The following is a 26,458-nucleotide window of genomic DNA, read 5'->3' as shown; positions in this document are numbered from 1 at the left end:
GCAATACTCCTTACTGAGTATTACTCTGATCATCCGGCATCGGTCCCTGATGCTAGGCCTACTGCCCATCATCTGTACTGCTGCATCTCGTACTACCACCCATGGCTTTGCCACTGCCACTGCTACATTTGTACGACAACTCCCTCTACATCCATGTTGCTGCCCATGGCCCTGCCACTGCCACTGCTGCGTCTGCACTGCATCTCCTCTCATCATGCTGCATCGTGCTGCCCATAGCACTGCCACTGCTAACTGCTGCACTGCAACTCAGTTACTGAGAAGTAAGTAACTGATCTCCCAACTCTGACATCTCTGTCAGGATAGAGACACTCCCGATGCTGAAACTCCCTTTGTCGTTGAAAAGTGCTCCGTCTCTGACCTCTGCGCTGCTGCAACAACTCCCTGCATCTATTACCGTTACAGACCTCTCTATGCCATCCTCCACTGGTGCAACACTCCCATGCCTCTCGCACTGTTGCAACCTGCTAGCCTCGCGTTGTTTTGGGAATCCTGCATTGTAGCTCTCTTTGCCGCTCCATCCTCATTCATCTCTACCGACGTCCGCCAGTCTTGCTACTCCTCTTCGGGGCTCCCATAGCCAGGTATAATCCAAGAGGTTGGGTACCTAGAGGATTCTGCCCCTCATCGCTTGTAGTCCGTCTAAATACAGCTCGATGTCTCCCCACTTCTTCTCAAGTGGCACATGAGTACTCATGGCACAATCATCATCCCTCAAGGCGAAGGCCTTGATACGATGTTTATCTAGAATGGAGAGGATCCTGGCCTTCCAGACCAAAGTTGGACGCTCTGTCCAGCATATCCATATCCCTCATCCCATTCACGGCCATCTCTCTACTCTTCTCTATCGACTCCTCCAAGTCTCTCTACTTCCTGCCTGGAAGTTCTCGGTTCGACTCCTGCTAAGTCTCTCTACTTCCCGTCTGGAAGTTCTCTTCTGGACTCCCTCTAAGTCCCGATTTCCCTCCTGTAAATCCTTCTGCCAACTGTCAAGTTGCCCCTCTCCGATCATCTGTGCAACTACACCACTGATCTGGATTCTTTGGCTAGAAATCCACCTGGGCAGCAACTCCCTCCCCTTGGTCTTGCCCTGTTAGATACTGTTCTGACTATAGTACCCCACCAGCTTCACTTTGCAACTTACCCACAGCCTCCTAAACCCTAGCAAACTGAAGGTTAAAGCTTTTAGGCTCTGCGCAATCTCGACACCAGCAAACTTCACACCTCCTGGCCACGGGCGTCAATCCTTCCTGACTGAGAAAGATGACCAGGCACTGCGTAGATCGAGTCTGCTCCCCTCTGCCACTGCGTTGATCCTCTTCCCAGTTCAAACTTGATGACACAGGCACTGCGTCACCCCTTGTTGCTTCTCTGCTAGGAACAACTTCTATCACTCGGTTTAGCTGTTTTCTACTACTGCTACTCTACTCGGCTAATGTCCTCAGTTCTCCTGTGATCTGCAACCACCCTTTGATACCATGTTGGAATTTCTAAGTCTAACTCGTTAGAAACCCTTCATGTACTTTCTAATTTATTCCTACCTACTTGTTCTGTTAATTAACAAGTTATTTACCATGTAAATCAATGAAAAGTCAAAGTCGGGATTAAATTGGCAAGGGTCCATAAGTTGAAAAAGTCGTTAAAGTCGGGGAGTTTTTTGAAAAAGTCGGCAAAATTTAAAAAATACAAAAATATTCATTTTTTTTTAAATCCCGACTTCTTCAATAAAATCCCGATTTACAAAAAAAAAACAAAAAAAAAAAATCGTTAATGAAACTACCTCATTCACGATTTTTTGGCAAAAGTCCCGATTTAATCTAGACTTTTTCGATTTAATCCTGACTTTTTCAACTGGGAAAAAATTGGCAAAAAATCGACTGATTTAATCGGCCAACCAAAAAAATCGCATTTTGGGGATTTAATCCTGATTGTTTCCCGACTTTTTCCACACTACCAACATTCTCTATAGAAGCCCCTCTCAACTCTATAAAAAGAAATTTCATATATCCTCCAAATGAAGTGATCGTGGCATTTTCGCTATAACTTCATTTCTGCGAAGTCTTAGATTTTGAAATGAAAACCCATTTGATTCGCAATTCTGATGAACGTTGTGACCAAATTCCAGTTCTTGGTTTGCTATATTTTCGAAGATATGATCTGTGGAAGTTAGGGTTTTTGCAGGCTCCGGAATTTCATCTTAAAAAAGTGACCTTGGGAAAATCACCATAACTCTCTCTCTGAGAAGAGCATTGGAATTCTGTAAAAGTGGCAGATAGTGCACAGACTGTAGTTTTTTGTGCATCAATTTCAGAGCCGAAGGAAGAAACAGTGACATGTGGCATGCCGTACAAGTTCGCTCTACTGAACTAGTCCATAATTAGGTCGTTGTGAGAGATTGGGCATAACTTTGTCTTGAAGAGTCCAAATCGGGTTAGACCTGTGGCATTGGAAAGAAGACTCGGAGGGATACTCACATATTGGGGATCTGAAATCACAAAGATACATCAGATTAAATATCGTGCTCCTAGAAGGCGAGAAAAACTAGATCAAGTGTTGTCAAGGGGTGCAAAGGACCATACTTTCTAGGGCAGCGAAGAGCAAGGTGCAGCAAAATGATGCAGCGGAGGTAAGCTACAAGTATCCTCTGTATATGCATGTTCATTTCTTAATTGCATTAGGTTCTTTGTATTCTAATTTGTTTTTTTTTTTAGCACTGACATATGCTCTGCAGGATGAGGTAAGTTTTGCTATTATCATGTCATGGGTATTTCCTTGAAGACTTTTTGCAAGTATTATATATTCATCAAGAGAAGACTCAATGCATAATCTAATGTTCTGAAGAGTGAGAAAGGGTAGCATGACAAGAGCAGCAATCAAGGTGCAAAACAACAGCAAGAAGTTCACCATATGAAGTCTTCAAGTGGGAAGCACTGCATACAATCATTGTAAAAGTATCATTGTACAGAGTCATTGTAAAAGCATCATTGTAAAAGTTGTACAAGTGTCTATCTGCCAAGAGTTGAAGAGGTAGTGTTGGGAGGTCTAGGATCATCATTAGGTGGTTGTGTCATAGTTGGGGTTATGGTCTAGTGTGTCTTCTTCTTCTACATCATTCTATATCATTGTAAAGTGGACCATTTTCCCTAGTACGAGAGTCCATTCTTCTTTTATTCTTCTATAGGGTGGTAGGGTGGTGCTAGGTTGGTGCATGAAGTCACCAACAGGTTCAAGCCTGTGAAAACTTCAGGGTGGTAGGGTGGTGCTAGGGTGAGTTGTAGCTCATTGGGTGTTGGGGCATCTATTCAGTTGACTACTGAAGAATCTCGGGTGTTGGAGCGTCCATCCAGTGGGAGCTGGAGAAGAATTATTTTCTAGAATTCTAGGAAGTTGTTGCTTTCATTTCAGTTGGGGCTAAAGATTAAAGAATTTATTAGAAAAGCGTTCGGTGTTTTTTGACTCGAAGGGGGTTTTCCACCTAAAATCCTTGTGCCTCCTAGGTTCTTTTATTTACTGTTATTACTGCATAAATGTTAATAATAATTGAAGATTAACTAATGCTCTGAAACGATTTAAAAGTGCTAATTGCTAAGGAATACTGATTCAACCCCCCTCTTAGTATTTTCCAACAATTGGTATCAGAGTTTGGTTCCTTCAGTAATAGCTTAACCACTAGAATTCAGTTTTCATAGCATGGAGATGGGAAAGTCAAAGAAGCGGGTTACAAGGATTTCAAAGGAAGGTACAGTTACAACAAAATCTCAAGAAATTGAGTATTGTGTACCAACCCTTGATTTTGATGCAGATAATTACTAGATATGGGAATCCAGGATGGAAGTATCTTTGCAGGCACATGGAGTATGGGAATCAATTGTTTCTGGAGACACATCAACCGACGAAGCTAAAAGGTACAATTCAAAGGCCATGAATGTAATTTTGAATGTTTTGCCAAATTTTGTGAAAACAAAAGTTGATCAATGTTCAACAGCTAAAGCTCCTTGGGAAAAGCTTCATAATCTCTACTCAACAAAGAAATCAGGTCAAGATGTTATTGAAAACTCGGATCCTTCTGAGTATGATGAAGAAGGGTTAACTATAGAAGAATTTTTTGAGGCAATCAAGCTTATAAAATAGCTCAAGGCTGAGAAGATCCGTTCCAATATTCTTGAAGAACAAGTTCAAGGTCTCAAAATTGAAGTTGAATAACACAAATGCATTAAAGAGTCACTTCAAAAGAAGTTGGAAGAAATTAATAATACAGCGACACAAGACCTCAAGAGAGAAGTCCAACAGAAGCAACAAAAACTCGACACAGCATTTGCAAAGATTAACAGGATCACACAATAGATGTAGGAAGCAGAAATTGAAAGGAAGGAATCTGATCAAAGATACATATCTGTTGTTGACCAAAAGCAAAAGGAATTAGAAACATCTTCAATAGAAATACGCAGGCTCAGGATTGAAAATGAGAAGCAAAAGGAACAGATACAGGTTCTCAACAGAGAAGACCACTCTTCTCAAGCTATAGGTTGAGGAGGCAGAAAAAAGAAGGAAGATCTTGAAAAGATGGTTTCAAGAAGGTCTTGCTCAAAAGCAAGAAGAACTTGATGCAACTTGTCATGAGATCAATAAACTCAAGGGATCACAAAAAGAATACTTATAAGATAAGACAAATGAAGAAGCGAAAATGAAGGCAATTAAAGATGGTAAAGCTCTAGTTGATGAAGGTACAAGATCCACAGCTTCACAGGATGATTCTAAGAACGAAGTTGATCAAAGTGAAAAGCCAAAGAAGAATGTTGCAACTCCAAAGAACAAGACCAAAGCAATCAAGAACAAAGGACCACAAGAAACTACAACACTGCCTCCAAAGAAGAATGAAAAATCTTCCAGGTATGTTCGTTTATTTAATGGTTATTGCTTTTTATGTGCTAACTATGGACATATGGCTAGGGATTGTGAAGTTTTTGACAGGTATAATCATTATCTGCAAAACCCTAAAAGCAAGTTTGCAAGATCACGAAACAGGTTCCATGACGATTTTGTCAGAAGAGAATACATGCTAGATGGGCCAAATATTGAATGTTTCAAATGCCATAACTATGGCCATAGTGCTCGTGGTTGCAGATATCAGATGGAATCGCCTATGGACAACATTGAATGCTTCAAGTGTCATAACTATGGGCACATGGCTCGAGATTGCAGGAATAAGAAGGTCTAGAAAAGGAAACAGGTACAGGAAGACAAAGCAGATAACAAGGTTTCGACAATTATGCTTTCAGGATTTGTAAAAGCAAAAGGTCATGAGGAATTAGCAGTTGCTTCAGATAATGACTCAAGTCAAGATGGCCTGTTAGGTGACTCACTATTTTGAACAATCTGGCTTGTTGACTCCTTAATGTTTGTACAAAAGGAGTCTATGCAGCAATATATGGCACAAGTCTACGATTGACAAGAAGGTAGTTTGAAGTTTGAACAAGATGGTAGTTTCATTAAAGGTTCAAGGGGAGCAAAACAGTTGAAGGATTTTAGGTTACCAGGAACAAGACAAGATTAGTCTGCAAAAGATATGCACAAGTGGAAGGAATTGATTTCGACGAAACATTTGCACCAGTTGCCAGAATGGAAGCCATCAAGATGTTTCTCGCCTATGCATGTTCAAGAAAAATAAAAGTCTACCAAATGGATGTTAAGTTAGCATTTCTAAATGAAGAATTAGAAGAAGTTTACATCGAACAACCTAAAGGTTTTCTACTATCAGAAAAAGAAGACTATGTTTGCAGGTTAAAGAAGGCTCTGTATGGTCTCAAGCAGGCTCCCAAAGCATGGTATGCTCGTCTTGACGGATATCTACATCAACAAGGGTTCAAGAAAGGTACTGCTGATAGCAATCTTTATGTACAAATAGATAAAGATAATTTAACAATCATTGAGGTATAAGTGGATGATATAATCTTTGGTAGCAATGATAATCGACTAAGTAAGAACTTTGCTACAAAGTGTTGATTTGGGGTAACATCGGATGTGCTTTAGCCACGAAATTTGGTGGAGAGGTTGGGGCACATGAGATCTCCAATACCCAGAAAGGGTTTGGGTAGATTCTAAACAGATCAGGAGATATTAAAATAATTAATATTTTTAATGGAGTCCCTAAGTGCAAACTTAGGGAAAATAAAATATTAATGAGTATTAATATGAATCTGTGTTAGAGTTGTTCAAAAGACATGTATCAAGCCAGATCTAATCGTAGTTGTTGATTAGGGACTTAATCTCGGCCATTGAATCGTCAACAGGAAAAGTATAAGAGGAAGCTTGAGGGTCACTTAGAGATTACACCAGATGATCAGTCATTCTATTCTCTAGAGCGGGGTTTGGTAAGAGAGATAGAATCAGTAATCGGGAGAGCAGATGAGGGGCATTGAGTACAGAGGAACAGAGAAGGCAAAGATTGTGCTGGAAGAGCAGCGCAGTAGCCAAGGAGGGTGACGCAGAGCCTGCAAGGGTTCACGCAAGGCCACGCAAAGGCAGCCAAGTGTTGCGCAGAGCACCAAAGGGGCCAGCGTAGCTGACGCAGAGCCTCCCAGAGCTGATGCAGGGCCTCCTGGGGCTAATGCGGGCCAAGAAAGGCTGACGCAGGGCCAGCGTGAAACAGAGAGAGGCTAACGCAGTCCAGATTGGGTGGACGCTAGTGTTGCAAGAGCAATTTTGTGCTGACGAGTTGCTGGAAGGATTTTCTGGGGTTTCAGCCAGGAGATTTCTCTCAAACTGTGAAGTATAGTTGCTAAGGAAATTCTTTGTTGGGTAAGCCATTTACGGCACCCCAATTGTACTCTGATATTGTTTAATAAGAAAACCCTCAGATAGCTGAACCGGTTTTCTCGCATTGAGTTTTTCCGAGGACATTGGTCCAAAATTAATGGTGTCATGTGGTGTGTTTGTTCTTGTTTCTTTTAGTTGCTGATCTGTAATATGTTGAGCATGCACTGGTGTTTATTTTCAGTATTTACTTTGTGAATAACTTGTTAAGAAAAATTAACAAGTAGGTAGGAATAAATCAAGAAAAGTGCATGAAGGGTTTCTAAATTAAGTAAACTTAGAAACTTCAACATGGAATCAGAGCGTGATTGCAGATCACGGGAGGACTAAGAGACATTAGCCGAGCAGAGCAATAGCAGCAGAAAACAGCTCTCCCGAGGTGACAGAAGTTCTTTCTAGCAGCGTAGAAGCCAAGTGTGACATAGAGCCACGCAGAAGAAGCCAGGAACTGCGCAGAGCCTCAGAGAGGCTAGCGTTGCTGACGTAGAGGGCCAGAGCGCTGACGCAGGGCATCCTAGGGATGACGCAGACCCATGTGACGTAGAGCCAGCGTGAGGCAGAGAAGCGCTGACCCAGTTCACAGAGAGGCAGTTGTTGGGGACTAGAAGGTTGCGGGAATATTGCAGAGTGGAGCTGGTGAGGTACTGTAGTCAAAACAGTACCTGACAGAGCAGGGCCAGAGGAGTTGTTACCGAGGATTTCTAGTCGAGGAACCTGGATCAGCAGTGCAGTTGCACAAGACGATTAGAGTAGGGGGCATCTCGACAAGTGACAGAAGCATTTTCAAGAGGGAAATCAGGACTTAGAGGTAGTCTAGAAGAGAACTTCTAGACGAGAAGTAGAGACTCAGAGGACTCGACCAGAGAACTTCCAGGAGGGAAGTAGAGAGCGTCATGGAACTAGACAGGGTAAGAGACCAAGATAGACTGAACGGAGCATCGAACTTCACAGTTTGGAAGGCCAAAATCTTATCAGCGCTTGATAGGAATCGTGTCAAGAACTTCGCCTTGAAGGTTATAGCTATCCCAGTCAACCCCAACGATAATGACAAGTACGAGGAGGCGATGGCGAGGGCCAAGCGCATCATCCTTAATGGGGTCAAGGATCATGTGGTACCACATATAGCCGAGAAGGAAACAGCAGTTGAGATGTGGAAGGCTCTCAAGAACCTATACCAGCATACTTCTATGTAGAGAAGAATGCTGCTCGAGAACCAGATGAGGTCGTATCAGATGAAGAAGGGTCAAACAATTGACTCCTTCCTCGGAGGAATGAATGAGATCCGAGATCAATTGACTACTATAGGAGCGACACCGAATCAGGAGCTTATGGTGAGGACAACCCTGAAAGCTGTCTCAGAAGAGTGGGAAGTGTTTGTCCAGAGCATCCTGTGCAAAGGGACTCTCTTACCTTGGGACGAGATGTGGGCAGCTCTTCGACAGGAAAAGATCAGACGGCAGTCAAAGACAGGTAGCAGCAGCAAAGGGATCAAGGTCAAGCGGGAGGAGGAGGATGTGGCCCTAACATCTGAGGGAAAGCAGGAGAAGCGGAAGAAGAAATATCTCTCTAAGATCAAGTGCTTCCACTGTGGGGAGATGGGTCACTATGCAACCCAATGCCCAAGGAAGAAGAGCAAGGGAGAGTTTTCCAAGACTAAGGCAGCGCCAACACAGGCAGAGAAGGAAGTTTTGACAGAAGATGATTGTGCCATGAGTGCACACACGACACTTGAGCAGAAGTGGGGAGACATCAAGCTGTAGTTAGGTGGACTACACGCGATGCGGGGTAGGATCCTTGAGGTACCCAGCCTCTTGGATTAAACCTTGCTACGGGAGCCTCGACAAGGTGTAGCAGGACTGGCTGAGTGGGTAGAGACGGATGCGGATGGAGCAACAGAGAGAGCTACAATGCAGGAGTCCCAAGACAGCGCAAAGCTAGTAGGCTGCAGTAGTGCGAGAGGCACAGCAGTGTTGCACCAATGCAAGAAGGCACATCGAGGTGTGCAACGGTGCGAGATGCAGGGAGTTGTTACAGCAGCGCAGAGGCTAGAGAGAGCGAATACTTGTCAATGGCAAAGGGAGCTTCAGCATCAGTGGGTGTTTCTAGCCCAACAAGGAGGTTAGTTGGGAGATCAGTTACTTACTTCTCAGTAACTGAGTTGCAATGCAGCAGTGGGCAGCAGGATGCAGCATGATGAGAGGTGCAGTGCGGATGCAATGCTGGGAGAAAGGACCAGCAGCAGCACGGATGCAGAGAGAGTTGTCGTACAAATGCAGCAGTGGCAGTGGCAGAACCATGGGCAGCAGTACAGGAGGCAGCAATGTAGAGGATGTTGGGTAGGAAGGCCTAGCATCAGCATAGGTACCGATGCCGGATGATCAGAGTAATACTCAGTGAGGAGTATTGCTAGAGCACAGTCCTCGCTAAGAGGGAGTGTTGATTTGGGGTAGCATCGAATGTGCTCTAGCCAGGAAATTTGGTGGAGACGTTGGGGCACATGAGATCTCCAATACCCAGAAAGGGTTTGGGCAGATTCTAAACAGATCAGGAGATATTAAAATAATTAATATTTTTAATGGAGTCCCAAAGTTTAACCTTAGGGAAAATAAAATATTTATGAGTATTAATATGAATCTATGTTAGAGTGGTTCAAAAGACATGGATTAAGCCAAATCTAATCTTAGCCGTTGATTAGGGACTTAATCTCGGCGATTGAATCGTCAACAGGAAAAGTATAAGAGGAGGCCTGAGGGTCACTTGGAGATTACACCAGATGATAAGTCATTCTATTCTCTACAGCGGGGTTTGCTAAGAAAGATAGAATCTGTGATCGGGAGAGCAGCTGAGGGGCATTGAGTACAGAGGACCAGAGAAGGCAGAGATTGTGCTGAGAGAGCAGCGCAGTAGCCAAGGTGGGTGACGCAGAGCCTGCAAGCACTCATGCATGGCCACGCAGAGCACTAGAGGGGCCAGTGTAGCTGATGCAAAGGCTCCCAGAGCTGACGCAGCGCCTCCTGGGGCTGATGCAGGCCAAGAAAGGCTGACGCAGCGCCAGCGTGAGACAGAAAGGGGCTGACACAGTCTAGATTGGGCAGACGTTGGGGTTGCAAGAGCAGTATTGTGTTGAGGAGCTGCTGGAAGGGTTTTCCGGGGTTTCAGCGAGGAGATTTCTCTCAAACTGTGAGGTATAGCTGCTAAGGAAATTCTTCGTTGGGCTAGGCCAGTTACGACACCTAGATTGTACTTTGATATTGCTTAATAAGAAAACCCTCAGATAGCTACACCAGCTTTCCTGCATTGGGTTTTTTCGGAGATAATGGTCCAAAAATAATGGTGTCATGGGGTGTGTTTGTTCTTGTTTCTTTTAGTTGTTGATCTATAATATGTTGAGCATGCACTGGTGTTTATTTCCAGTATTTACTTTGTAAATAACTTGTTAAAGAAAAATTAACAAGTAGGTAGGAATAAATCAGGAAAAGTGCATGAATGGTTTCTAAATTAACTTAGAAACTTCAACACAAAGATGCAAAGTGAGCTCGAGATGTCTTTACTTGGTGAGTTGACATACTTCTTAGGGCTTCAAATATCTCAGCAAGAGAAAGGAATATTTATATGTCAAGCCAAGTACATCAAGGAAATGCTCAAGAAAGTCAAAATGGAAGATTGCAAACCCATCCTTACTCCAATGGTAACAGGTTGCAAATTGAGCATAGATGACGCATATAAGAAGGGGATCAAAGGTTGTACAAATCTATGATTGGTAGTCTTCTATATGTAACAGCCTCCCTGCCAGATGTTATGCAAGCAGTTGGACAAGTAGCAAGATTGCAAGCAGCACCAAAATAATCACATATTATTGCCCTCAAAAGAATTCTTCAATATCTAAAGGGCACAACAAAATATGGCTTGTGGTATCCCAAGGGAAACAATCTCATTATTCAAGCCTTTACAGATGCAGATTGGATAGGAAGCGTTGATGATCATAAGAGTAATAGTGGAGCAACATTTTATGTAGGTGGTTGTCTCGTATCATGGTTGAGCAAAAGGAAACCCTCAATCTCGTTATCCACAGCAGAAGTAGAATATATCGCGGCAGCAGCTTGTTGCACTCAAGTTCTCTGGATGAAGAAAACTTTTCAAGATCTTCAGGTCAAGTTTGATTAGCCTATTCCCTTATTTTGCGATAACACCATCGCCATCAATATCTCCAAGAATCCTGCGATGCATTCCAAAACGAAGCACATTCCAATTAAATATCATTTCGTTAAAGAGCAGGTTGCAGAAAACAATATCAAGCTTGAATATGTTGGTACAAAAGAAAAATCCCTGATATCTTCACTAAACCTTTACCTCGTGAAGCATTTGAATATCTTCACCAAAAGCTTGGGATTCTCCCAAGTTCTCATTAGATTTTCCTTATTCACAAAATAAAAGGGAGAGGAAGTGTGTACAGATCCGCAAGACGGTTGTGTGTCAGGGGGAGTTACCCTTTGCCATTGATGTCAAAGGCGGAGAGAAGGCAGTAGAAAGAGGTTCCCTGATCATAGGGGGAGTACTTGTGTTGCCATCAATGCTAAAGGGGGAGATTGTTGATTTAAAGATGATCTGAGGTTGTCATTGATGTGAACCCAAGCAGCACCAGGAGCTACCCTAATTTTGCAAGGGAATTTTGACTTGACAACTTACTCTATTTTGAGTCAAGGATCTTCTAGATGGATTCTACTCATCAAGTTGTTTCCGTTGATATATGGCACGCCAAGTAATTCTTCACGGTTTGAGAAATATTCATGTTTGAAGTTAGTAACCCTAGTTAGTGGGGCTGAAACCCTATGGGGTTGTGGCATGGCACTCATAATTGGTTTTGGTCATTCAATAGTCAATAATTAATAATTTTTTAAGCTCCTAAAATCCCTCCAACATTCTCTATAGAAGCCCCTCTCAACTCTATAAAAAAAATCTCATATATCCTCCAAATGAAGTGATCGCGTCATTTTCGCTATAACTTCAGTTCTGCGAAGTCTTAGATTCTAAAATGAAAACCCATTTGATTCGCAATCCTGATGAACGTCGTTACCGAATTTCAAATCTTGGTTCGCTATATTTTCGGAGATATGATCTGTGGAAGTTAGGGTTTTTGCAGGCTCCGGAATTATATCTTAAAGAAGTGACCTTAGGAAAATTGTCATAACTCTCTCTCTCTCTCTCTGAGAAGAGGATTGGAATTCTGTAAAAAGTGGCGGATAGTGCACGGACTGTAGTTTTTTGTGCATCAATTTCAGAGCCGAAGGAAGAAACAGTGACATGTGGCACACCGTACAAGTTCGCTCTACTGAACTAGTCCATAATTAGGTCATTGTGAGAGATTGGGCATAACTTTGTCTTGAAGAGTCCAAATCGGGTCAGACCTGTGGCATTGGAAAGAAGACTCAGAGGGATACTACAAGACCGAAGATCACATATTGGGGATCTGAAATCACATAGATACATCAGATTAAATATCGTGCTCCTAGAAGGTGAGAAAAACTAGATCAAGTGTTGTTAAGGGGTGCAAAGGACCAGACTTTCTAGGGCAGCAAAGAGCAAGGTGCAACAAAATGATGCAACAGAGGTAAACTACATGTAAGTATCTTTTGTATATGCATGTTCATTTCTTAATTGCATTAGGTTCTTTGTATTCTAATTTGTTGTTTTTGTTTAGCACTGACATATGCTCTGCAGGATGAGATAAGTTTTGCTATTATCATGTCATGGGTATTTCCTTGAAGACTTTTTGCAGGTATTATATATTCATCAAGAGAAGAATCAATGCATAATCTAATGTTTAGATGAGTGAGAAAGGGTAGCATGACAAGAGCAGCAATCAAGGTGCAAAGCAACAACAAGAAGTTCACCATATGAAGTCTTCAAGTGGGAAGCACTGCATACAATCATTGTACAAAGTCATTGTAAAAGCATCATTGTAAAAGTTGTACAAGTGTCTATCTGCCAAGAGTTGAAGGGGCAGTGTTGGGACGTCTAGGATCATCATTAGGTGGTTGTGTCATAGTTGGGGTTATGGTCTAGCGTGTCTTCTTCTTCTACATCATTCTATATCATTGTAAAGTGGACCATTTTCCCTGGTACGGGAGTCCATTCTTCTTTTATTCTTCTATAGGGTGGTAGGCTGGTGCTAGGCTGGTGCATGACGTCACCAACAGGTTCAAGCCTGTGAAAACTTCAGGGTAGTAGGGTGGTGCTAGGGTGAGTTGTAGCTCATTGGGTGTTGAGGCATCCATTTAGTTGACTACTGAAGAATCTCGAGCATTGGAGCGTCCATCCAATGGGAGCTGGAGAAGAATGCTTTTCTAGAATTCTAGGAAGTTGATGCTTTCATTTCAGTTGGGGTTGAAGATTAATGAATTTATTAGAAAAGCGTTTTTGACCCGGAGGGGGTTTTCCACCTAAAATCCTTGTGCCTCTTGGGTTCTTTTATTTACTGTTATTACTGCATAAATGTTAATAATAATTGAAGATTAACTAATGCTCTGAAAAGATTTAAAAGTGCTAATTGCTAAGGATTATTGATTCACCCCCCCTCTTAGTATTTTCCAACATAGCACGTCATATCATTTAGATTATTTTTTACTCTACAGCAAGACATTTTTCAAATCGTACTTAAGAAGATAAAGGCTTAGGATATAATATTCAATGTTCAAAGGTACATACCAAGGAGTTTAGTGGCTATAATTTCTTCATCTGTATATGACACATTTACTACTTCCACACCATGGGGGCCATATATTCCACTCCAAAGTCCTGCAAGCTCTTGACATGGTTTTGGCTCATCTACTTTAAACTTTGCATAAATAGACTTGTTGACCCTCGCACTGCTTGACAAGTTTTTCATCACTGAAAAGGACAAGGAAGCAGCTTATTATAAGCAGAATAACAGTACAAGAAACAAAAATTTCATATTCCAAGAAAATCAATGAATGAATAACAAGCACCATTCATGTAAGATAGGATAGCACTAACATTATGACTGCCAACATAAACACCAGAGAAGAAATAAAAGCCATGCCCAGAAACATCTCAAAATCTCCAAAAGAGAGCTCTAGACATCCTTAAAATATTAAACATGAATTTACAAACTTTCACAACCGTAAAATGAAAAATGAAAAATAAAAAAGACAAAGCTAACATGTGTCATATATTTCATTTAAGATACTAAAGTATGGCAGAAGCATCTCGTTCAAACATTGTTGTTTAGATTCTAGATAATAAAAGTTTTAGCGATGTGTGCACCTTTCATTTGATCATCTCACGCATTTTAAGCAGTGGTAATTGAAGGGTATAATGAGATTATTTCTTTTGACAGTGCAGCCCCTTTGACAATGAATTGATTGAGGATTACCAGAAATGCAGATCGATGCAGACTATGGCAAGGGGTTAGAAGGTTTTGAATAGCAAGAGCGCACTTTCCAAGATCATTCCTTGCGCTAGAAGATTTGCAGATACAATGAGCTCATGATGCATTTATGATAACACTGATAACCATTGTGTTTGGTTAGAAGGTTTACGTATGCCATTGCAGTCTATTATTTGTAAGTATTAATATATTTATGATAATCATGCCTTCCATGAAGAGGTTAGACAGTTTTGGATAGAAAGAGTGTTGAACTTCTGATGATATGCAGGAGATAAAAGATCAGAAGAATTATTTTATTATTCAAGAAGTCATTGTATAAAGTGAGGAAGATCCCCTCATAGGTTTATACAATAGGTGTTTTATAATACCTGCCTCACCCAACTATTCTTAACTGATGACACTAAGATGAATTACTCTTGATGCCTTCTTGAAAATATTGATAAGCATTGTATCTGATTAGAAGGTTTATGTATGTCATTGCAGCTTATTGTTTGCATCCATAATATATTTATGAAGATCATGCCTTTCATGAAAGGGTTAGAAGGTTTTGACCAAAAACTTCTCATGATATACATGAGATGAAAGATGAGAAGAATGATTAATTATTCAAGAACTCATCTTATACAAAGGAGATCCCCTACTACGTTTGTTCATGAAGTGGTTTATAATATCTATCTCACCTAACTATTTTTAAATAAAGATACTATGATTAACAAGGTTACTTTTATATATTGTGACTCTGAGTCTATTACATTAAACTATGAGTGTTAATACCCCAAGCACTTGCACCCCCCACAACCCCTCACCCACCCTGAACATGACAATAATATTTTTACGTATTACTCCATTTACCACTGTTACCTCTCTTTCAGCAGTTGTACTCCTGAACTTTTGACCATGCCATTTGTAAGCCCAAACATTTGCAAGTAATGGCCATGTAATGCCATGTGCATGTCTTTTGTGAAAGTGACTGCTAGATCACCAACGGTGGATAGTCATGGGCGGTCTTTTTAGCTACTTCATGGTGCTTGGTTTTATGGAACTACTAACATCCCCCTGGTGGTCAGTAACTCCGTACCTTTATGGGAATTATTATGTCCTTGGGTGATATTTTGGTGTTGGCCACTCATGTGTCAACTACCCTATAGCAGAGTACATTTTTTTTATGGTCAGAGCAGTCAGAGGTTTAGAAAATCATTGTCATCTTTCAGCAAGTTGTCAGAGTTATGTAATCCAAATTCTACCACCCTTTGGGGTTATTGTAAAAAAAAAGTTCTAGTATGTTTACAAAGCCATGTAACACACCAAGGTAAACTTATGATTTTTACCAAAGAGTTTCATTCTAGGGAGCTTTTTTTCCTCGGCTATTTTTTTGTGTTTTTCAACTACAAATAATTGGTTGAGTTCTTCTCCCAAACATACCCCAAAGCTAGAATGGGGCTTGATGGTGTAGTCTTAAGTGAGTCTTCGTGTATAGAGTCGATGTAAAATTACAATACTAGATCATGTCTAAATTTTCACAGAATTTGGTTGTGTCTAGGGGTTAGCTTTTAATTGTCAAATCTCTCCCTTCTAAGCGGGATTTTTATGTAATATTTAATGTAAATGATGTAAAATGTGTTGTCTATAGAAGTTATAGGTGGTATGAGTAATCATAATTAGACCTCATCGCCTAAACTTTCCATTTAGACACAATTTGAGGGTGGAAAATGTGTTTAAACGCCTCTAGAGTCAATATTTTTATTTTCTGGCAAGAAATGGCAAAATACTTAGCCGGAAATTGGTTAAAAAAATATAAATGAGAACAATAAAATTCTTTCAAAGTGAAAAATATTAAAAAAGGTTGTGTACTTTCCCAAGGAAGGAATCAAGGAAACGGCTCAAGGAATTTCCCATTAAAAATTTCGATTTGGTCCAAAAGGCAATTATTCCCAAGAAAAATCGATTTTTTGAGAAAATTCAAATTTGTGGACCAAGGTGGTTAAGTGAAAGGGGATTTTTCAAGGAGAAGATTTCGAAAAAGATATATATATTTTTTGGACCGAGATTAAAGCAATCATCAAGGAATTCGAATTTTTTCTTCCAAATCAAGGGACGAGATTATTTTGGCATGGATCAAGCATTCAAATGATTATTTCCTTCCGGGATAAAGTCAACTTTGTGCAACTAGCCGTTTTAACTTGGAGAGATATTTAGATCTCTCATTTTTTCAATTTAAGGAAGCTTATGCTCCTCATTGTAACATCTATCAATCTTTTGATGTTGTACTTTGGCTTTTGGCTTTAGAAGCTCTATATTATGGAATAATAAAACGCAAGTGTTTGGTGTTAAATATTGTCGTTTTTCTTCCATGCACATGGTAAAACTGTTTCATTGAGCTTAATTTTCTATTGGTGATTATGTTTGTTATTTCTATTTGCTCACGTAGAATTATTAGTGTATAGCTATCTTACACTGGTAATTGGATCTGGAAAAATATTTTAGGACTGGACGTGGCTAGTAGTTTTTGGTTAAGTTACTAGAACGTCCTTCCATTGTGTTTTTCCCCATCTCATTTGGATTTAACAAAATTTTGTGAATTGTGTAGAAACTATTTTATTGAATCAGATCTCAGGCGTGAGGAGATGCTTTCGGTTAAGTTCACCAACTCTTGAGAAATGAAGTGGGAGAATCCACTCTGTCTCTTTTAAAAAAATTATCTAACAAATGTGTTGTAGGGGTTTTAGGACTAAACTTAAATAAAAACTTATTTATCTCATCTTTTCTCTAAATCCTTGTGCTTTATTGAATAGATCTGCTAATAAAGAGCTTGTCTTTGGTTGATCAAGGAGTGGAGTTGTACTCATACTTCTCGATCTAGCACTTGTAAATTATTTATAAATATTTTTGTAAATATTTACTAACCCTTCTGTATATAGATCTCTAACCCTCATTCTAAATAATTTATTTCCTTTGTTATTTTTGTTTATCATGTTGCTAGTGCAGGATCAACATGCAGGAAGGGTTTTATATAATAGATTTGTGCATCCAGAGTTTGAAGAACTGATCTACTTAATTATAGCTTGAGCTATTTGCTTGCGGCCTAAAGGATTAATTTTGAATTTTTTTTTTTGGAGAAGTCGTGAGCTTGTTTAGGCCCTAGCCATAAGGGGTTTTTTGAGCTTATATGGCAAACTGTAAGGGTTTTTAGGCCTCTCTGTCTAGCCCAAAAAAATTCTTTTATTTCCCTGGCCTTGTCTGCAGGAAATGTGTCAGATCTAAAGGCATTTCGAGGCCCAAAATCTTTCTTTGTGAAGCTGCTAGCCATTTAAGGGATTTCTCTTGTCACTTAGCAAGGATTCCATTATTTTTGTGGCTCTAAAATTTTTATAGTCAAATTTTAGAGGGCCGCGAGCCTTGGACGATTTTTTTATTTTATTTTAAAATTTAAATTTTTGCGTAAAGGATTTTACTGAGGCCTTGGTCTTGCAGATCTAATAATCATTTCTTTGGTGGAGCCGCAAGTGAAAATTTGGCATCAAATATCCTAGCTACAGGCTTAAGGGGACCTAATCATTTTACTTGATTTTTTATCTAACCCTTGTGTTTTTTGCAAGAAAGAATCAATTTTTGAAAGGGTTTTCAGTTTTTATTTGGCAGAGATCTATCTTTTAGAAGGCTGTAATAAACTCAAATCAAATTTTTGGTGACCGTCCTCAATTTTCTGGAGTCAAATTAATTTTTTGGAAGGTTGTTGCCAGTTCGACTATGAAAAATATCTAACATTTAAAATCCCTGTGAAAAACCCAGGCTCAATTTGGGGAAGCCAACATTTGAGGCTTGGAAAATTTCTTATCAATTTATTTTGGAAACCATCCTCAAATTTTTGGAGCCTATAAAAAAAATTTTGGAAAACATTTTCAATATTTTTTAGAGCAAGATTGAATATTTGAGTTGCCTTCGTATTCTGAAACTATACGAAATTCCTTCCTTGATCACCTTCTCTTCCCTGATTAGGTCAAGCACATCATTGGTTGCTCAACCGCATTCCCTTGACCTAACCCCGGGTTCACTTGGTCCCGTGTAGTCCCACAACTTACTAAAGCCAATTTCACAAAGACCACTTGGAAGCCAAGTTTCCACAAGGATTTTAGGAGCTAAGAATCTTCTTGACAAGTCACATACTCAAACCCTAGCTCTTAGAATTCCCCCAATCCCTTCCTAGAGAGCCTTTCATCTTGCTTTCAAAGCAAGCAAGCCATCTATCTTAGCCTCTCTTATGAATAGGCTTTTAGGATCACCTCTCATCCTATCACTGATCCATTCAATTTCGTGATCCTTATTATAACGGGTGATCCAGGTGGATTGGCCACCCACCTATTCCACTTGGACTCCCACCATTGTTTCTTTCAGTTTTTCAGTTTCCTTAATTGTAGCACAGTTTATTAATTTTGGTAGTTTTTCGAGCCCTGAACTTCCAAAGCCGTTTTGAGGCCCTAAACGACGTTTTTTTTGGAAAACGCGCAAACATCACCTTGTGGCTCATGTTTGCAATCAAAAGTTGTAGTCCTCGGATAGATCTTCCTAACAAGGTATTGTGCGCATCAAACGAAGATCGTATGTCAAAGTTATGACCCCGGGAAGTTGATGTACCAATTTACCCAAACAAGCCAACAGTTTTGGCGCTTCATCTTCTAGGGTTAGGTTTTTGGATGTTTTCCATTGTTTCTCAATAATAAATAGGCCTTTGAGCGTCATTTTAACATAGTTCAGAGGCATGTCGCTGCCACATCCCTTCTCAGAGATAAGCTACCATCGTCCGAGCTAGTTTATTTCCATACTGTTTGTAAGTATATATCAGTTCTTTGATCTTAATGAAATGAAGTGTTATTTTCGCTGCATCTTTGTATTTGTAGTTATATCTGTATTTTGTTGCATTTCGGTTTAAGTTCGGATTAGTGGTATCAGAGTGATCTGCTTTTTTTCTATTTTTCTTTGCATGTCCCCAACGAGGTCGGGGTATAAGGAGTTAGGGCTCAAACTAGTTGAACCCTTGCAAGACCAACCTCGCAAACCCCGACAACCTCCCATGGCGGAAGAAAAAAAAGACAAGGGACCAAGAGATCCTTTCAAAATATTGCTCGAAGAAGCCCTCGAGCGACAGAGGAACACGATGATGGACAACTTAGCCCAGATCCTTCAGTGGCTACCCACAGGCGATGCATCTTCTTCTGACAGCCACTCTGGAAGCGCCTCTCTCTTTAAGGTACAAGTTAACTTTGACATCCCCATATTTGAAGGTCAGATAAATGCGGATGTCTTAGATAAATGGTTAAATCTACTAGAAGGATATTTCTTGGTTTATCACTTTTCCCACCAGGAAAATATTACTTTTGCACTCATCAAATCTGCCCCCACTTCAAGGATTGGTGAGGAACCTACTGCGAGAAGAGGGACGAGAGTGAACCCTCTCTATTCTTAGCCGCACCCACTTCAAATTCTTTGCAAGACGCCATCAAGGAGCAGTATTACGCTGTTGGGAGCTATGAAGATAAATACATAAAGTGGCCCATGTTGCGGCAGTGAAGGGACCAAGATGTGCCTAAGTTCACAAATATTTTTCATACCCTTCGCGCAAAGTTGGGTATCAAGGATTCTGAGCAAAATTTAGTACTCAAGTTCCGTGGTTGTCTACACAACTACATCCACGACGAGATGGAATTCCTGGACATCTTCTCGCTCGGCGCTACCTATCGATACGCTGTCAAGATCGAGCAGAAATTTAAACAAAAGAAGCGAGAATTTGGATTTGTGAATCCGAAACAAGGGAAAGGCGCCCCCAAGTCGAAAAACAGAGGCCAGAGACAAGGCAAGGCGACCCAGGACAACCCACTGAAATGGTGCGAGTTCCATAAGAGCCCCACTCACAACACAAGTGAGTGTCGAGCCAAGCAGTCTCTAGTGGCCAAGATGAAGGCTTCCAAATCAGATGCATGTTTCGACTCTGAGTCAAAACCCGACAAGGGGAATGACAAAGGGAAGCAGATTATTGACGCAGAGCCCAATGCCATCGTTGCCACCACCAAGATGCAAAAGAATGAGCTCGAAGATTCAAAAGAGGGGGAGCGCCTCTTCCACTCCCAGATGTGGGTGAAGTGTTCTCCGCTGCAGTTCATTGTCGATAGCGAGAACCAAAAGAACCTCATTTCAACAGAGGTCGTGAAGTAGTTGGGCCTACCAACCACAACACACCCACATCCGTACACCATTGGGTGGCTTCACGACTATGTGGACCGCTTTCGACCATACTTTCGACCATTACTGGACACGTCAAACATTGCAGAACAACTGACACCAACAGAGTTAAACCTAGACTGCATGGAATAGGCCACAATAGATCGGATTATGGACACACAAATTAAGAACACTCGCCAACAGAAGATCCACCCGTATTGGGTTGTTAAAACTGGCCAACTCCTGCACCAAGGCAAGTGGCTCACCAGGGACCAAGTTCAGTAGAAGTTTCCCCATCTCATGGAGGCACTCACTGCAATAGGAACCATTGCTTCCTATGGAGGGAGGACTAATCTAGGTGGATATTGGTAGCCACCCGCCTATTCCACTTGGACCCCCACCACAATTTCTTTCAGTTTTTCGGTTTTCTTAATTGTAGTACAGTTTACTATTTTTCGCAGTTTTTTGGGTCATGAACTTCTGAAGTAGTTTTGAGGCCCTACATGACATTTTTTTTGGAAAATGGGCAAACATGAGTTTTTATTGATGTTTGCAGTCAAAAGTTGTAGTCCTCGGATAGATCTTTCTAGCGAGGTATTGTGCACGTCAAATGAATATTGTATGACAAAGTTACGACCCCGAGAAGTTGATGTACCAATTTAACCAAAAGAGGCCCACAGTTTTGGCACTTCATCTCCTAGGGTTAGGTTTTTGGATGTTTAGGGTTTTCTATTGTTTCTCAATAATAAATAGGCCTTTGAGCTTCATTGTAACATAGTTCAAAGGCATGTAGCCACCATATCTCTTCTAAGAGATAAGCTACCATCGCCTGAGCTAGTTTATTTCCATTCTGTTTGTAAGCATATTTCAGTTCTTTGATATTAATGAAATGAAGTGTTATTTCTGCTACATCTTTGTATTTGTGGCTATATTTGTATTTTGTTGCATTTTAGTTTAAGTTCGGATCAACGGGTCTCCTCCCATCAGTGAAACTCCGTAAAGAGTAGGAAGCCTTAACCGAGGTGACAGTGGGCCATTGCTCCATTGTTGCCCTTGACCTAGTGGTAGCCCTTCAAGGATCCCCCTTTAGGACCTCTGCTAGTTTGAGCAGTAATAGGTTCAACGTGATGCAATTGAATGGCTTAATCAAGGTACTTCTAGTTTGGAATAGGTCACACCTCCTTATGTCAAGGAGAAACATACCATAAATCAAGCCTATAGAAGAGTACTTGAGGCCTAGGGTTTTAATATATGATTTAATAAGAGAGCCTCTAGGCATTCCATCACAAGGAAAAGGTTTTCTTAAAGTTATGATGAACAAAAGGAGGAGGTAAACCTTCAAGAAGCCCTAAGTTGAAGCCTTCCATAGAATTTGGGTTTTGTAAGGCCCTATGTTACCTAGGCTTGATGATGTCAGCCCTAATGAGGCACTCTTCACCATGCAATTTGTTAGATTTTGAGTTTGTGAGGTCAAACAAGGTGATAGAATACTAAATTAGCTCCAACGTTCCAACAATTTAAGCCCTAGTTGAATTTGTCCATTTCCCTAGCCCTAGCGGCTTAGTTAATTAATCATTATTAATTGAGATAAGGTGAGAATCATTTAGAAACTCACACAGATCGATTCCAAGATGATCCTAGCCATTGATTAAGTTTTAACCTTGGTCGTTGGTGCTCCAATAATGGATTATAAGAGGAATTCGATGGGCACTTGGAGAAGACGTTTCTATAGTTCGATTTTCTTGGTAGATCAATTTCCTGAAAGCAGCAGTAGTTGTTGGAGATCCAGAGATCAAAGCAGGGTCAGTGAGGGGCAGGGACATCGATCTGGAGGAAGTTTTCCAAATCCGGAGAGACAACAACAAGCAACAAAAGCGATCCACACTAACGTAACGCAGGGACTGTGCAGTGGCTGAAGCAGCGCAGTTCGATTGAGCTGAGGAGGAGTTCGATTCAATTTCTAGAGGTCGGGAAATTCTTCTAGAGTGTCAGAGTCACATCCAGCAACAGAGGCAGGCTAGACGTCCTGCTCAAAGGCAGATTCGAGTGACACGTGTGAGAGACAGCGCAGAGGCAACACAAAAGGGCTTACGTTGGGGTTTGGATGACACTTTTTCTGTAGAAGCCAGTCTCAGGATTGCTTGTGGGGTGAGAGAATTTATCTCTCTAATTATTTCTATCAGAGACTTGCTAATTGGATTGCTAGTTGGGCATCCATAGATTGTACTCAGATTTCACCGCTACATAATAAAATAAAACCCTCATGCTGGGGACCCTTGTCCAAAAATAATTGTGTTAATTTTTCTGTGTGATTTTCTCAGTTCCAAGTTCCAAAGCTATTTATTTTCCACAGTTTTATTTGTGAAGGTTCTAGTGTGTTTATTTCAATGTTGTCGTAGCAATAAACAGAATAATTAATTTATCAGTTAGAAGAAATAATACTAGTTGCTACAATAGGATTCCAGTTTTGGAATTTTCACATGGTATCATAGCATAAGTGATCAGCCGAAAGCTCAAAAGTGAAGAAAAGAATTTCGTTGTTCAGAAGGAGCAGCAGGCTGAAATTCTCAAGGGAAGCGTAGCATCGAGACAGGCAGTCCAAATTGCTAGGGCAGAAAAATTCGATTTTCAGTTGCAATAGTGCAGAAAAGTCGAATTTCCCGAGATTGTAATTCTAGCAGTCAGAGGGAACAACTACAGCTCAGATTTTCGCTGCGTAGATACTTGGTTGGACGCAGAGGGTTTCACTGCAGGTTGCAGAAGTAGAATCCGCGTTGGATGGAAAAGAAAAACACACATAGCAGAGGGAAAATTTTCCTCAGGGAACTTTAGGTCTCAGAAGTTCGAATTTTGAGTTGCAGATTAGTAGTAGCAGCTATGGCGCCAAGCATTCCAGGAGGGAGTTGAATAACAGAGCAACAACCGAGCACAAAGAAAGTGAGCATTTTCGACAATTTCAGAGATGGTCACTGCATGAATTAGATATCAGGATAGGTTGGATGGAACTTTCAACTATATCATGTAGAAGGCTAGGATGTCCTTCCTTCTGGATGAATATGACCTAAAAGCCTACATTGATAATGTAGTGCTAGTTCCTCAAGATGCAAATCAGCTCAAGGAATATAATAAGGAGATGGCGCAAGCGAAGCAGATGATCCTGGATGGAGTCGAGGACCATATTGTCTCACACATAGCGGCCAAGGGAACGACCAAAGAGATGTAGGATGCTCTCTCCACTCTCTACCAAGGTACTTCCGAGCAGCAGAAGATGTTCCTAGAGGAGAAGTTGAGATGTATCAGGATGCAAAAGGGGGAAGGCATAGATCCCTTCCTCACTAGGATTCAGGCAGTCTAAGAACATCTTTCAGCTGTTGGGGCAACGCCTCAACCTTCAAAGCTAGTATGATTGGCAATCAACAATGGCTCAGAGGATTGGCAAGTCTTCGTCCAAAGTATATTGGGCAGAGATATGCTACTAGCTTGGGACAGAATGTGGGCCAATTTGGAGCAGAAGGAGTTGAGACGAGCTCTGTTGAAGAGCTCCATCAGTGGGAGCAGTGGCTGCGGACAAAAGATGGTGAAGGAGGAAGAGAATGTTGCCCTCGCATCTAAGGGTCCCAATCAGGGACAAGGGGAGCAAAGAAAGAAGAAGAAGGACTTGTCAAAGGTCAGGTGCTTCAAATGTGGTAAGCTCGATCACTACAACACGCAGCGTCCTCTCAGGAAGAAGGACAAGTCAAAGAAGCAAGACCAGTAGTGTTAATTTTAGGTATGTTCTATGCTTAGAGCAATTTATTTCAATTTTCACAGTTAGCTCAATATCTTTTCCAAATTAGCAATCACGTCAGCATTAAAGTAAACTGCAGATAGAACATAAACATAAATCGCAGAAGACAAGCCAAGACAACAAGACACAAGATGTGGCGCTAGCCAGGGACAAACCCCAATGTGGGGAACCCTTGATCAATTCTTCTTATATGTTCTTCAATAGTTCAGCAGAGAGAGAGATAGTACATTTACAATAGAAGTCAACAATTTGACTTATCTAGATAAGAGCATAGATCATCTCTAAGAAGATGATACATGAGATCAGTTGAAGACATGCTGCTTCAATTGATTCTCCAAGGTGACTCCTTCACCTATCGTTGTGTTGCATTTCGTCATCATGCTGCACCTCACCGCACTGCACCATGTTGCACCCATCATCACTATGCTGCATCTCATCACGCTTCATTAATCATGACTGTACCCATCAATGTATTGCATTATGTGCCATTGTTGCACCATGTTGCCATACTGACCTATGTGTTCGCTGCACCTTGCTTGCTTGTTGTCCCTAGCACGCTTGTTGTCCTTAGCATGCCTGCTATTGCATGCTAGTTGTCCCTTGCATGCTAGCTGTAACAAAGCATGCTTAGTGTATTTGCTGCTAAGTACCATACAACTATTCCAATGTTAGTTAGTTGTCCCTTGCATGCTGCTCTCCTTCAGAGACAGATACTCTCGCTGTTCCAGCAGTTCCCAGAAGTTCCGGCAGTTCCGACTGTTCCCAGCAGTTCCGGTTGTTCCCGGCAGTTCCGGCTTCTGCCCTCTACGTCAACTTTCCTGACTGTTCCAGCAGTTCCGGCAGTTCCGTCTATTTCTGCTATTCCCGGCTGTTTCGACAGTTCTGGCAATTTTGGCTATTCTTGGTAGTTCCCGGGAGTTCCGGCAATTCCGACTATTCCCGGCAATTCCGGCAGTTCCCGCTTCTGCCCTCTGGATTAGGGCAGCGTTATCCCTTAGGATCTCTCCTCCTACTAAAACCCAAAGACAAGTAGAGAGGAATAGATTCCAAGTGTGTTGAAATGACTTAAAGGCCACCTCTATTTATACTAAAACGTTGAGCACAAGTGGGGTTTATTTGGTTGTTGGCCGACCTTGACGAATTGTCCCATAACACAAATAAATTCATATCTCCATGAATACTTATCGGAATCGGATGATCTTTAGATCAATCATACACCTCTCGATGAGAAGAATCCAAGAAAAATATCAGCTTCCATTAACAAGATGACCCACATGGAGTTTGGCCCTAGTTGCCAATTTTAACAAGTAGGGAGTGTCAGCTGAGATCGACAAGTTATCCTCCAGGTTGGAGTAAGACTTCGCGATGTTGGCAGCCATACCTCCAGGGGTGAGGTGGGGTGACTTGGAGTTGTATCCCCAGAGAGTTACATTTTGGGTAAGTTCCTTGAAGAGTCCATCTCATGGATCATTACCTTGTTACGGGGGCCCACAGTATTCAGTAGCAGGATGGATCAGTGTTAGTTGATGCAGTCAGAACCAGAGTGACAGTTTCAGACTAGTAGCAGTCAAATGCTGAGGAGCTCAGTGCAAAGTTGGCAGCAGTGTAGAGTGGCACAGTGCAGAGTCAGCAACAGCGCAGATTCTTTAGTGATTGCAGAGGTTAGTAGCATTCAAGACTCAGGGGACATATGCATCATACTAAACACATCTGATTCAGTATTTTGCATGCTTTTCAGTTGTAGTAGTTGCAGTTGCAACAACAACAGATGAGAGGGAGTTGCAGTGCAGATGCATTGTTGGCAGCAATATGGCAAGGTCAGCAGCAACACAGATGTAGCATCAAAGTTGTGCAAAGGTTGGTGGGCAACGGCAAGCAGTCATAGTAACCAGACATCAGCAACGTGACAGGAGGTGATACAGAGACAGGGTGTTGTGACAGGTGTGTAGCACTAGAACACATTCCTCGCTAAGAGGGAGTGTTAGTTTTTGTAGCATCAAATGTGTTCTAGCCATGAAATCTGGTAGAGAAGCTAGAATACATGAGTTATCCAAAACCCGGAAATTGTTTTCAGAAATTCCACCTAAAAGTGTCTCAATTAGATTATTAGCCGATATTTAAATATTTCCTAAGTCTAAACTTAGGAAATATGGTTAATTAATCGGTATTAATTAAGATAAGGTGAGAATCATCTAGAAACCCACACAAATCAATTTTAA

The 26,458-nt window shown here is 41.2% G+C and overlaps 1 pseudogene across 1 annotated transcript in view; it reads right to left on the bottom strand.

Moving 5' to 3' along the window:
• The window catches only part of LOC149244354 (putative F-box protein At5g39460), a 263,392-nt pseudogene that overhangs the window by 95,592 nt on the left and 141,342 nt on the right, over positions 1 to 26,458 (bottom strand). Inside the window, exon 9 of the transcript XR_016246051.1 lies at positions 13,537 to 13,719. The product of XR_016246051.1 is annotated as a putative F-box protein At5g39460 (transcript). The remainder of the gene's footprint in view (positions 1 to 13,536; positions 13,720 to 26,458) is intronic.

This window comes from Pinus tabuliformis, chromosome 8 (assembly GCF_031772625.1).
Source record: "Pinus tabuliformis cultivar Carrire ecotype Pingquan chromosome 8, CPIR1, whole genome shotgun sequence".
In the NCBI taxonomy this organism is placed as follows: Eukaryota; Viridiplantae; Streptophyta; class Pinopsida; order Pinales; family Pinaceae; genus Pinus; species Pinus tabuliformis.
Note: the sequence above shows the minus strand (reverse complement) of the source record. Positions and strands in the feature narration are given on the sequence as shown.